The sequence below is a fragment of the Protopterus annectens genome, chromosome 1.part1 (assembly GCF_019279795.1).
Source record: "Protopterus annectens isolate FY-2018-M chromosome 1.part1, PAN1.0, whole genome shotgun sequence".
Lineage (NCBI taxonomy): Eukaryota > Metazoa > Chordata > Ceratodontiformes > Protopteridae > Protopterus > Protopterus annectens.
The window spans coordinates 599,466,308-599,480,339 of NC_056726.1; positions in this window are offsets into that span (position 1 = coordinate 599,466,308).

The window sequence follows — 14,032 nt, forward strand, 5'->3', positions numbered from 1 at the left end:
GTGATTAAGGCACTGTAAAGCAGTTGTAAGCAGGTTTGCGTGGGTTTGCACAGAGGTAAGCAATGCCTACACAGGTTAAGCAATTCAGCAGCTAATTGAGTACAAGAAACTGTAACCAGACTTTAGCAGTGCTTACCTCCACATAAACCCGCATACATCTTCTTTAAAGTGCCTTAATCACTCTGTATCTATCGGCCTTTGTTCTTCCTAGCAACAAAACAAACAACCTCTGCTAGGCTCAAACCCAGGACCACAGACGTGATATACTTGGCTGAGTGTTTGCTATGCCCTAGTTTTTACGTGGGGAAAACAAACAATATGCTAAAAGTGAGGATTTTACAACATTTGTCATCTATAAGGAATTGTGATGAACACAATGCTCTGTACAGGCATATAAAGGTTAACCCCACACATAGATTTAAGTTTAGGATTATTGTTAATATAAAATTGAACAGCAGGGGGGGTGATATTAAACAGTTAACAGAGGTTGATCCAAATGGATTCTGGAGTTGACAGCTCATAGGAGTCCTGGACTGAGTGACGTAGTACCTCTCAAAACAGCCCTTAAGAACAGGCAGGTTTTTTACTAGAGTGTCATTGGTCAATGTGTTTTTAAATAGATTTGGATGTGTTGAGTGTTTTATCTGATGAAGGGTTGTGGCCCGAAAGCGCTCATCTTGTTCGTAGTTTTGTATCACAATAAATTTTAAAGATTTTGGTTATAGCAGTGTCCAGCAGCATTTTTTGGATTTCCATTTGTTTGCTTCATTAGGCTGGACTTTGGCATAGCACAGAACTTTCTTTGAACATGTAGATGTATGTGTGTGTGAAAATATATTAATGTCTAAACAGATACAACATATTGACATATGTGTGTGTATATATATATATATATATATATATATATATATATATATATATATATATATATATATATGGTTCTAGATCGAAACAGAAAGACCGACACCATTCACGGCGAAAACATCGACGGAAATGATCGACACTACAAACCACAGGTAAGGGGTTTAAAATTCGCTAATCAAGCCTACCATGTTCAGGTAAGGTGGCAGTGTTATGCATGTGTTAAATTTAAACCCCTTATCTGAACATGGTAGGCTTGATTAGCGAATTTTAAACCCCTTACCTGTGGTTTGTAGTGTCGATCATTTCTGTGTCAGTGTTTTCGCGTCGGTGAAGTCGGTGTCGGTCTTTTCTGTTTCGATCTTCCGTCCTAGAACCATATATATATATATATATATATATATATATATATATATATACACACACACACACATATATATGCAAGCAGATATTTATATCTCTATAGGTATATATGGACATACATCTGTAGATAAAGTGGGAACATAGCAGAAACACATGTCCTCATGCACCATTAATGGGGTTGACAGGCACAAACAACATACATCATGCACGAATAGGTATTCCCCCTATAGCCAAACATGACTGCCCTGCAATATACTTCCAACTGCTGCAGATCCCATAACTAGGACCTTACACGGCAAGGGCACAAGATGTTAACAGTACTCCATCCCACCTGTATGATGTCAGGCTGGTATCAGTAACATATCATGCAGTACAGTCAGGCTCATAATGACTCCCATTTTGCAGTCATCTGTTACCTTTGTTAGCCAGAGTCCCATCCTGTTGGCCTGTACTTCAGAGATGTAGATGCCAAACAACAGTGGTCCCAGGACTGAACCGTGAGGTACTCCACTTGTCACTTGTCTGGGGATGGATTTGGAGTCAGTTACACCTACTGTTTGGGTTCTGTCAGTAAGCCATGTGGCAAACCATTGAGTGGCATAGGGATGTATGGCTGGATTAGTATGTTAATCTATGTTTCCAGACTGGGGGATGGTGTTGTAGGGCTTGGTGAGGTCCACATAGGCTTTGTGGACTGCCTTACCCTCTTCAGCAGCTATACAGACTGAGTCAAAGCAGTCAATCAGTTTCAGGAGACAAGACTGGCCCTCCACAGGCCCAATCTGTGTGGGGAGCAGTGTTTGTGGGTTGCCAATGTCTGCATTCAAAAAAATCCCTGATAATGCATTCCATGGCCATACAGATCAGGCTCATCAGACTGATGTAATGGTAGTTCCAGGGATCACAGGTGAATCCCCCCTTGTGGAGTGGGATAACTTTAGCTGTGTGCCACTCAGTGGGCACCAGGCCTGATGTGAGGCTATGATTACACATGTCAGTTAGGTGAGTTGCCATTTCATTTTGTAGTTCATGTAGTACACAGCCCAGGATGTCATCTGGTCCCATGGATGCTGTATCCTTAGCTGTGGATAGTGCGGTTTCTGCCTGTGTGGCCATGATTACTGGGCAATGGAACTCTTTTCGTATTGGCATGGGCCCTTTTGGGGGTGAGAGGGGGTGAATGTGGCACTAAATCAATCTGTCAAGATATTGGCACATTCCGTGGGAGCAGTCTATGTAATGCCATTCTGTTGCAGCTCAGAGCACTTCTGAGCATTGCCAGTTAGAATTCGGACATAACTATAGAATGCTGTGTGTTCGTCTGTGGAATCTGTGGTGATTTTAGTTACATAACCAGCTTTGGAGGATTCCATGAGGGATCTTAATGTCTTACTGGGGCTGGTAAGGGAGTTGTTTGCATCCTTGACTTATCCTTTTTTCTTCAACAGTATCTACCATCTGTTGTATACTCTGTTAATGTCAGGAGACCACCAGACTGGCTTGCTTATTTGGGAGGTGAATATCATGGTTCTATGTGGGATGTCAGAAATCATGCACAAGTGACTGTGTTCATACAGTGCCTTAGTGCAGGATTCATCAGTTGAACTGTCAGCTCCTGTCTCCATGGGTGTCACAAACATTGTCACTTCTGTCTTGAGTAGGTAGCATGAGTTTGGCCTTGGAGAGGTCTTTTATGGACAACTGTATATACATTCCTTTCACATGTTCAGTTTGATTAGCCTATGGTGGGATTACCTTGGTGAAACTGCACTCTCCTGTACTGTTGCAATGGCTTAGTGGTTAGTTACTGTGACTATAATGTACAGGGACCTGGGTTCATGATCTGCAAAGGCAGGTTAATTTTGTTCTGGCCAGATCAGCGGTTAATGCATCCAGAGTAATTAGGTCAATTTACGTTAGTCACACTCAATACAATTCAAATGCCCTACATTTGCAATCCTGCTGATGTCAATCACTGTGAAGTACACTTTTTGAAAAGAGTATTACAGCAATCTCTGTGGTGCGTGCTATAACAGCATAATGCTGTAATGTGATACATAGGGGTTCTATTCTCACACACAGGAGTTGCGGATGCTTTTGTGCCTGTTCCTATGCCTGTGTAGAGAGCAATGCATGTTTGGCTAGTCACACACTACAATTCATTTGCCCTACTTTGGCAATCCTGCTGATGTCACTCACTGTGAAATAAACCTTTGGGGAAAAATTACTCCAGTAAGCTCTGTGATGTGTTCTATAATGGTATAGTGCAGTAGTGTAATAATTAGTTAGGTTGGGGTTCTAATCCCAGATGTGATGTGTGTGTTGATGTTTGTCAGCCATGTTCTGTGTGGAGGTGGTAGTGAGTGCGTACTACCTAGATCCAATGTTGAGTGTGTTTTTAAAATTTCTTATATGGTGCCCCTAGCATAAATCACAATATCCACTGTGCAAGGATAACAGATGTGGTATCAGTACATAGTCAGCCACGGGTTTGATACCGTGGACTGATAGGTGTGTGACACAAACATGCTTACCTTTTACTCTCCCAACCCACCCTGACTTATCTTTGCTTCTGTCTGCCTCTCTCACTCCCTCTCTGGTGGATATGGAGACTTACACCTGCTTTGCTTAGGCAATGGCATGTGTATTGTCAGTGATTCTCATGATCAGCTGATGGCCTCTGCACGGATTACAGCCCTCCTCTAGCTGATTGCATGTGGAACAGCTGTGGTACCATTCCCATAGCCAATTGCATGGAACCACACTCCCATATCTAGGAACATCATGTTGATGTTGGGTCTTTTCATTCACTGTGAGCAGGAACTAGATCTGTTGTTTGGCAAACAGCATCACAGATGGATTATGGACTTACCTCTGACAACATACACTGTGGAAACAGGCCAACACAATGGAGAGGGATGTGCCTGTCCTGACTACAGACTGTAAGTGCTGCTATACTGCAGTTGGGGTAATATTGGTTTAACAGGGTGTGTGTGGATATGGCTGTCCTACATGTTTTAATACTTGTCATGTCAGTGCTATGTGTATGAGGAATCCCCATCTGTAGGGTCATCTATAGACTGGGCAGTGTGTGGTGCCTTGTGTTCTTTGTGTTACCCACAGAGCACCTATATCTCAACTGCAGAAGGTAGTGTGAGGATTGCAGTCAATAGATGGTGACAGCCGGGAGAGTTACTGACCCCTCAGAGGACATATGTTGCATCAAACCCTGTTATGACAAGAAATGTATGAGGTTATCACAGCGACATGTCAATATTGGCCCTGTGTTTGTGCCTCCAGTCACAACCCTGTCAACCTTTGTACATATGTCATGCAGTAGGGGGTGCATATGTTCTATTCATTGACAACATATCTGATAAAAAGCCAGTGAGATATCAGATTGCTACACATGTTATGTATAGTAGGGATTATATTTGAGGACATAGCCTGGGCATTCTGTAGTTGTGTGTACAGTACTAAGGTATGTGTAAGTCTAGTAATTGTCGACAGTGTGTGTATAGTGCATATGTATCCTGCCTGTGCAGAGACTATGGTAGATGTCATTGTTCTTGGTCCTGTTCTATCTGATGTTACATGCTGCTCCACTGTATGTCACCCTATCAGCTTACATGTTTGTAGGGGTGGACGCACACATGTCCTAAACCACAGACAGCCATTGGCCCACACTGTGTAGCGGCCCAGTATATGTAGGGTTGTTGTGTGAGTGCCTCATATGAGGATGGTGTACATCAGATAGTCCATATAATGTAATAGTATGCTAGCTTACCATATGTGGCTGTGGCTGTGTTCACATTGGCTGTGGTTATGCACTTTCACACAGGTGTCTGTTACTCTGTGATGCGACATGCCTGTAGAGCCTGCTATCTATGAAGGTACATGTGTATTCCCACATAGGAGATGTAGCCCAGTGTTGAGTCAGTCTGCCTGTAGCCTGCACTGTGCTTTGTTACATGCCTAGCAGCTTACTGTACTTATCCAGTGAGATGTCATGTCCAGATACTTGCCAGATGTTCTGCTGCCTGGCCACCATAACAGTCATGTATGTCAGACAAAGCAGTGGGATGCTGTTCAGATGTATATCAGTAATTAGTGGATAGTATGTGGCCATGGCATCTCTGTACCAGCAGTTATTATGTGTCAGGACAGACATGGGTGTATGAATGCATAACCTATGGGGGCAAATGTATACCAGTATGTACATGTTATACCCATCTACATGGCTGTTAACATCCATATTGGCAGGCTTAGTCCACATGTCTTGCATGAAGGGGTTCTGTGTATACCCCAGGACTGACCCGAGTGTGTCAGACTGTCCACATATATTGGTCACATCGCAGCTGTAGTCCACAGGGGTGTTAATGTGCTAGCAGTGGTACTGTACTAAGATGACCTTAGGATGTCTGCAAGTAGCTAATGACGCACATGTTAACAGATGTGGCCTCCCACACACAACATTTCTATGAAGACAATCCCTATTACAATAGCAATAGTCTACAAATATACCTGCACTACATACGTGACATCCCCTTGCACTGAGAGGTTGGGACTATTGGGGCTGAGGTAGGGCTCCACTCCATGTGCAGGACATATGGTGAACATATATGTATATATAAGTATACATATATCCATATAGATATGCACACATATACATATCATGCTTTTGTATGACAACAGTTATACACATATGTGCCTGTGTTCCAGCCTCTGTCATCCACCTACATACCAGGCTTTCCTGCCATCACTGCACTGCTGTTGTGTCCCCCACACATACTGGGGGTTGGGGCCATATATGTGTGGGCTTCATCTACACAATACATGTGTGCCCTAATGCACTCCAGAAGCCAGTGTATGTAACACTGATATATGGACCAGTATTAGTGAATGTAGGGGGGGGGGTGCACCATGACTAACCTAGGCTGCTGCAACATGTGTGGGTATCTGGGATAAGCTGCCTTAAGGTATCTGGATGTACTTTACCATACAATCCACCTTGGTAAATGCAGGCCTATTGCCTCCTGCCATATGGGATGTTCTGTTTGCCAGTGTTATTGTGATGGTGTCAGGTATGCCTTGTTATGTAACAGATACATACCATTGTGTCAACCGGGGATTGTGTACAGAGTGTCGATAGAGGCTGCTGACCTATACATCTGCATTATGTACTGTTGATTGTCTGGTATGCTGTGGCCCAGTCTGTCATTACTAATGTACTACTTGAAGGCCTTGGCCTGGACAGCAACATATGTCAACCTTTCCAGACTACTGTCTTAGTATAACTGTTTCACAGTTGCATTACACTGTTCATATGGATGTCAGTGTCTAAACAGCTATATGACATGGCATATACAACTGTCATAGTACACCAATAAAGCTTTCACATTCATTTATGCACACCTGCGTGTGGTGCTATACCCTTTGATATCTCCATGGGTATATGTTGCAGACTATGAATGTCATTTGTATGGGTGGCTCATACAGTCTCCAGTTGGTAAGATGGTGACTGTAGGAATACTGGCTGCTCCATATTGTGTGCATGTACTACATATGTATAGTACTGTACAAATCTCTGTGTGTGTATGTGTAGTTACATATGTATCTATCTATATATATATATATATATATATATATATATATATATATATATATATATATATATATATATATATATATATATATATACCAGTATCTGCATATATGTGTTTGTGTATACGTATCCTAGGGATGGTCATGTTGTGTCTGGTCCTGGTTATGGGATCTGCAACACTTGGTACTGTATTACAGGGGGGGTCATGCTTGGCTGGGGGGGTATTCCTATTTGTATCAGACGTATATTGGGTGGGGCCTCTCAACTCCATTAATGTTGCATGAGGACATATATGTTTTGCTATTTCGTTATTTCCCCATTGTTATCTACAGATGTATGTCCGTATATACCTATATATGTATATATGTATATATATATATATATATATATATATATATATATATATATATATATATATATATATCTGCTGACATATATATAATTTTTTATTTTTTTATTTTTATTTATTTTACATTTGTTGACCAGGATAGTCTGACTGGATATATGTCCATTTTCAGCAGAGTCTTGGGGAGAAAAGCTCCAAACAATAAGAAAAATATAATTACATATCACATGTCACAGATAGCAAAATAGAATATTTACAGAAAACATAGAGGCAAACCATACAGAATTGTATATAGAATTTTTTTACATTAATTCGATGAACGATCATTATTAATAGTTTCTTAGGAACAGTTGTTCAGAGTAGATAAATCTGAAAGTTGCAGTTCAAGATAGGTTACATAGCAGCTGTACACATAACCTCTATATATAACCTGCCGTATATATTTAGACATGTAGATGTGGACATATATATCTATAGATGTAGGCATGTGCATGTTTATGTTTTATATATATATATATATATATATATATATATATATATATATACATACATACATATATCAATATGTTGTACCTGTATAGATATTAATATATTTACTCACACACATACATCTACATGTTGGAATACATTCTCTGTGCTGTTGAATGACTGGGCTGGATGATATGTTTGTGACTACATCACGGCTTAGTGGGAAATCACTTTGGGCTATGATGTGCAGGGTCCTGGGTTTGATCTTAGCAGTGGCTGCTTATTTTCTTGCTAGGCAGAACAAGGGCCATTGGATGCAGTGTGATTAAGGCACTTTTGAGCAGCTGTAAGCGGGTTTGCATGATCATAAGCACTGATAAGTTACGGTTACTGTTTCTTATACTCAGTTAGCTCCTGAATTGCTTAACCTGTGTAGGCATTGCTTACACCCACGCAAACAGGCTTAATCCCGCTTACTGCTGCTTAAAAGTGCTTACTTCCGCTTACCCCTCACTAATTCCTTTAAAAAAAAAGAAAAAGGAGTTGATAGGAAAGTGGTGAAGAAAGGGGCACAAAGAGGGAAAGACAGAAGGGAAAATATCTAGGGATATGCAGGAAGGGTGTAGGGAAGGTCCATAGCTGGCCATTTCTTCTACAGAAACACCTGTGCATATACAGTGTATTTGGAGGCAGATTTGGACACTCAAACCCCTGGGAGAGGGGTGAGGACAACAATAATTCATTGTGATGCCAATTAGACCAGATTACATGTGTCCAGTGGACATGTGTGTGAAATGGACGGCTATGTATGGGGTCAGATTTTTTTGTGGGAACAGATTGCCCTTTTTTTTCAGGTGGGAGTGGCATGTTGGGGAGGGGTAGTAGGTATATTTGGGGAGGTAGGTTGGGTAGGTTAACAGACAAGACACACAAGATGCATACAGGTGTGGTATATGACACATGTGGGAGTAAACACCTTGATGGGGAGGGGTGTTGGGATATCGGAAGCCCATAAGCCCCCTAGAGGTAACAGTGGGACTGAGGTCCCCACCCATGGGCAGTCACCACTGCACATTCTCAGCTCGAAAGTGGCTGTGCTATGGGCTGAGCCGCAGAGCCAGGCTGTCTCTCTAATTGTGACATGCGGCCCTCAAGCTGGTGTAGAAGATCACCGACCTGGTTGTTGATCATTCTACGCACCACAAACCTGACCTGGCCACAGGTGACAGGTGCATGTCTGCGCCCACTACTGGGGGGGTGATCCCCATCCCCTGAGGTGGTTCCACCCAAAGGTGGTGCAGGACCAATAGACAGGGAGGTGCGGGGTTGGGCTCCAGACATGCTGGTGCCTGGTACCTTGGCCAGCTGAGGTGGGACAGGTGGGTCCACTGAGACCGGCCTTCCCAAGCGTGTTATAGTGTTTAGATTTCAACATCATATATGGGTTAATTATAGTCAACACATTCCAGGGTTAGGTATAACAACATGCATAGATATTCCCATTAACCTAGATACCAGATACGGAACAGTTGCATAGCAAACAGAACACATGCATATATGGGACCACTGTGGTAATACAAACAGCATGCAGGTACGTTAATGGCACAGTGCCAACAATGTTGGAATAATTCAATATGGCACATGCATGGGAACCATTAGAATATTTATCAAATGATTGGCCATTATCAGAATCAGTACATACCAGTTGGCGTGGGTATGTTGATTATTGTTGAAGATAAGGTGGGGGGACAGAAGGTTTTCAGTTAACAAGTAGTATATTCCTATATTTCACATTACTTTCCTAGTCAGTGCTGTTATCTGTACCTTATAAGTGTTACTACACTACCCTATAGACCTGTATTGGAGACTGATATGGCTGTCAACATCATTACACATGAACCGGTTTTACCTGCAGTATAGACCTCTTACCTGGTTTACCTGTGGAGGGAATGTTTGTTAACACTGACTAACTGTTTGTATACATACAGTGGGGTTCCAGGTTGATGTTTTGCACTATCCTATCCAACTCTTTCTGCACAGACTCTGGCCATGTGTTGACAACATGCTGGTATGCCTGGACATATCTAGACTATTGCCATCTTCCACCTTTAGTGACCTGACACATACATGTACATGCTTTCCTACACCGTTATATTATGTAGCACAGTGTGGCTGACAGTGACCACTGATACTTTCTTATTCAGAGAAACTGCAACACTGACAATCCCCTACAATTCCAGGGTGGATGGTACCAGTACAGGTTATATTGGTCTGTATTTCACAGCACAGTGTTCGCATCCAATGTACCTGTGGGAGCAATGCTTGTTAGCACTACCTAACAGTTGCCACACAAGGTTCCAGATTACACATTAGTATTATGCACATACATCTTGCTCTGTTACTGTGCACACTCTGATCACAGCTTAACAGGTTGGGGTGTGAATGGGACATACGTGGCTTCTTAGTCACATAAGGTATTGGGGAGTTGCTAATGTGCCAGGTTTATTGTCATAAATGTGTGTCAATCAGTTGTATTTCCTGTTTGCTGCCTATATGTCTGGGATCATCCCACTGATTTCCCAGGGGGACATGTTGATAGGAATTAGATATGGGCCCCTTTAATAGACAGTCTGGACATATCTGTACATTTGTGCTGTATATTTCTTTATGCAGACTATTACCATTGACAGGATTCAAACCATGGCTGTGTGTGCTAATAAAACAACAGTTCACATCTCAGTTGCATGTTCTATTTGGGTTTTGTTGTCTGCATTTCCCCTGTTTGCTGTCTATGTGTCTCTCAGTTGTACTAAATGACCTCTGGGGATTACACCTGTCATATTCAGGCATTCCTACACATTCACATTATGGTGCATAGTGTGGGTAACAGTGCTTAATACTAAAGTAGTATTACATGGTTGGAAATCTACATTACCATATGATACCAGAATATACACATACAGTCCAGCTGTTAGACCTGTTTTGTCATGGTATTACACTTTTATTGCCATACTGACAATAATAGACTCTTCCAGCCATATTCTCGAGTATATGCAGTACTTGCCTTGAACAATACAGGTTTTATACTAGTAATTAATTTACTACTACCATATTTATTTGTAAATAAGACCTAACCGGAGAATAAGGCCTAGCATGGTTTTCCAGGGTGGTCATGATATAAACTCTACCCCAAAAATAAGCCCCAGTTAAGCCTGTCAACAACACACAACGGACATGTTGAATTATAAAATAATATTACTGACACCCATTGACTGATGTTATCCTGCTCTGTTCACCATTTTGGACCATTCAGACACCCAACTTCTTCTCTTTGCAGAAAGTCATAAGACTATCTGCCTGGGAGTCCTCTACAATTCTTACTGTAACCCTAACCATCACTCACACTTGACAGTTGAGATCCTTGGCCCATAAACATTGGCAGGCATATTTTGATCGATCAACGTACAGACAATGTGCGTAAAGCACATGCATGTGATAGTGCATGGTTGTGGGTGTGCCTTCTCTTTGTAAATAGTGTCATTTTTTGTTGCCACTCCGGTCTTGTAAGTCTTAAAATTAACCCCCCCCCCCAGACAAGATGAGTGCAAAAAGAAAGAGCTATTCCATCGCGTACAAGAAAGGAATCATGGCTGACTCCCGGGGAAAGAATCTGATGGCTTTCTGCAAAGGGAAGAAGTTAGATCTCTGAATGGTCCGAAAATGGCGTGCAGCACACGATAACCTCAGTCAACAGGAGTGCAAGTGTAGATTAGGTCGGCAACCATTATTTCCTGAGCTGGAAGACATCATCTGTGAGTGGATTGCTAACAGGAGAGCAAAGGCTTTGGTTGTGCACAGGGCTGAAATCCAAGCTTTTGCCCTTGCAATGGCACCACATTTAGAAATATCCCCAGAAGACTTCAAAGCATGACAACATTGGCTGGATGGCTTCCTTCACCAATATGAACTGTCTCTAAGAAGATCAACAACACTGTTCAAGCTGGAAGATACTGAAGTTATTAAACGTGCACTTGCGTTCAAGTCCTTTGTTGATGACATTGACTTTTCTAAATACCAACTCTCCAACATGACTGCTATGGATGAAACTGCAGTGTTCATGGGCCAAGGATCTCAAACAACAATTGATCAGAGGGGTTCCTCGTCAATCTACATTCTCTCCACTGGTTACAAGAGTGCACGTGTTACCTGTATTTTGGCAATTCATCTAGATGGAAAGAAAATCCCACCTCTAATCATTAGTAAGGACAAGAAAAATAAGACTGAACGTATTTCAGGCATTTACATTCTTGAAACCAAAAAAGCCTGGTGCACACAAGCAGCTATAAGGAAGTGGGTCAGTGTAATGCTGCCACTTGTTTTTTGAGGTGGCAAAAGAGGTCTGCTAGTCTGGTATTCAGCCAGCACTCACCATAATAAAGAAATGAAGAAATTCCTTGCACAGAGAAGAATAGATCAAATAATGATTCCCGCAGGAATGACTGCCTATCTCCAGACTCTTGATATTGCAATAAAGAAGCCATTCAAGGACCATTTGCGCATGGAACTCAATGACTACATTGAAAATAGAATGGAGTGAAATCAGCATGGAAACTTTGTGAAGTCTAGCCTGCAAGAGGTCATGACTTCGGTGAAAAAGTCATGGGATAAAATCACTGACAGATGTGTTGCCAATGCAATACTAGCAGGCTACTTGGACAAGCAGTGCTCATTTAAGGAGATCTCTATTGCTAGGCATGACAGATTGGGGCCAATGGTTCTACAGGAAATGGAGTCACAAGAAATTCAGGTCGAAATTCGGGGGTTGGACACTTATGACAATGTTCCAGAAGAAGATGACATGACTGTATTTGAATAACTGTGAAAGCCAAGGTGCAGATATTCTGAAGTTGAAATGTTTGGTGCACTGTTTATGTAGAATTCTCACACAACTGTTTTAATGCATTAGAACTGTGGTCCAATAACAGAAAAGTATGAAATAAATGTCAATTTGTGTACATGAATAAATGTCAATTTTTGTACATGAATAAACTTCGATTTGTGTTCATTAATAAATGTTGATTTTTGTACATGAAAAAAATGAATAAAGGTAGATTGTTGGACGGTGTGGGTAAATAAGGCATTCCCTGATAATACGCCCTAATGCATATATTGGTGGGGGAAAGAGTCTTTTTTTCAGGGAAATATGGTATGAGCAGCGGGACATGACCTGAGGCTGGGACCAGGACTCTGATGGGAGACCCCCTTGGCCTTTAACTCCTGGAGGCTGCCAAACCGTTGCGTGTCCCCATGCCCTTGGAGCCTATCAGGGGGACCTTTCTCCAATCAAGGCTGCCCTCATGGGACTCAGCCCAGCCACTGAGGGGCAGGCACGCTCTCGTCGGGACTTCCAAGACCCCCCCATCTGGTCCAGGGCACCACAGTCCACGTCTCCCGCATATCTTCTGCAGGCTGCCAAATCGTGCCATGTCCCCATGCCCTCGGAGTCCCTCAGGGGGAACTCTCTCTGATCCAGGCTGCCCTCGCAGAACTCATCCTGGCTTCCGAGGGGCAGGCACTCCCTCATCGGGGCTTCCACATCCCCCTCCTTTCAGGTCCAGGGCACCACAGTGCCCGTCTCCCACATATCCCCTTAAGGCTGCCAAACCATGCAGTGTCCCCCTTGCCCTCAGAGCCTCTCAGGGGGAACTCCCTCCAATCCAGGCCACCCTCATGGAACTCCCCCCGGCCACCGAGTGGCAGGCACATTTTCATTAGGACTTCCACGTCCCCTTCCTTTCCAGTCCAGAGCACCACAGTCCCCATCTCCAGCATATCCCCTGTAGGCTGCCAAATCATGCCGTGTCCCCTGTGCCCTCAGAGCCTCTCAGGGGGACCTCCCTCCAATCCAGGCCACCCTCACAGAACTCTCCCCATCTGCAGAGGGGCAGGAATGCTCTCATAGGGACTTCTGTGCCCCCCTCCTTTCCAGTCTAGGGCACCACAGTTCCCATCTCCCGCATAACTCCTGGAGGCTGCCTGGCCGGGCTGTGTTCCCATGCCCTCAGAGCCTCTCAGGGGGACCTTCTTCTGGTCCCAGCTGGCCCTGCAGAACTCCCCTCAGCTGCCGAGGGGCAGGCACACCCTCATAGGGACTTCTGAGCCACGTCTTTTCCGGTCCAGGGCACCACAGTCCCCGTCTCCCGCATATCTCTTGCAGGCTGCCAAATCATGCTGTGTCCCCATGCCCTCGGAGTCTCTCAGGGGGACCTCCCACCAATCCAAGCCACCCTTGTGGAACTCCCCACCAGCCACAGAGGGGTATGCATGCTCTCATTGGGACTTCCGAGCCCCCCCTCATTTCTGGTCCAGAGCTCCACGGTCCCCGTCTT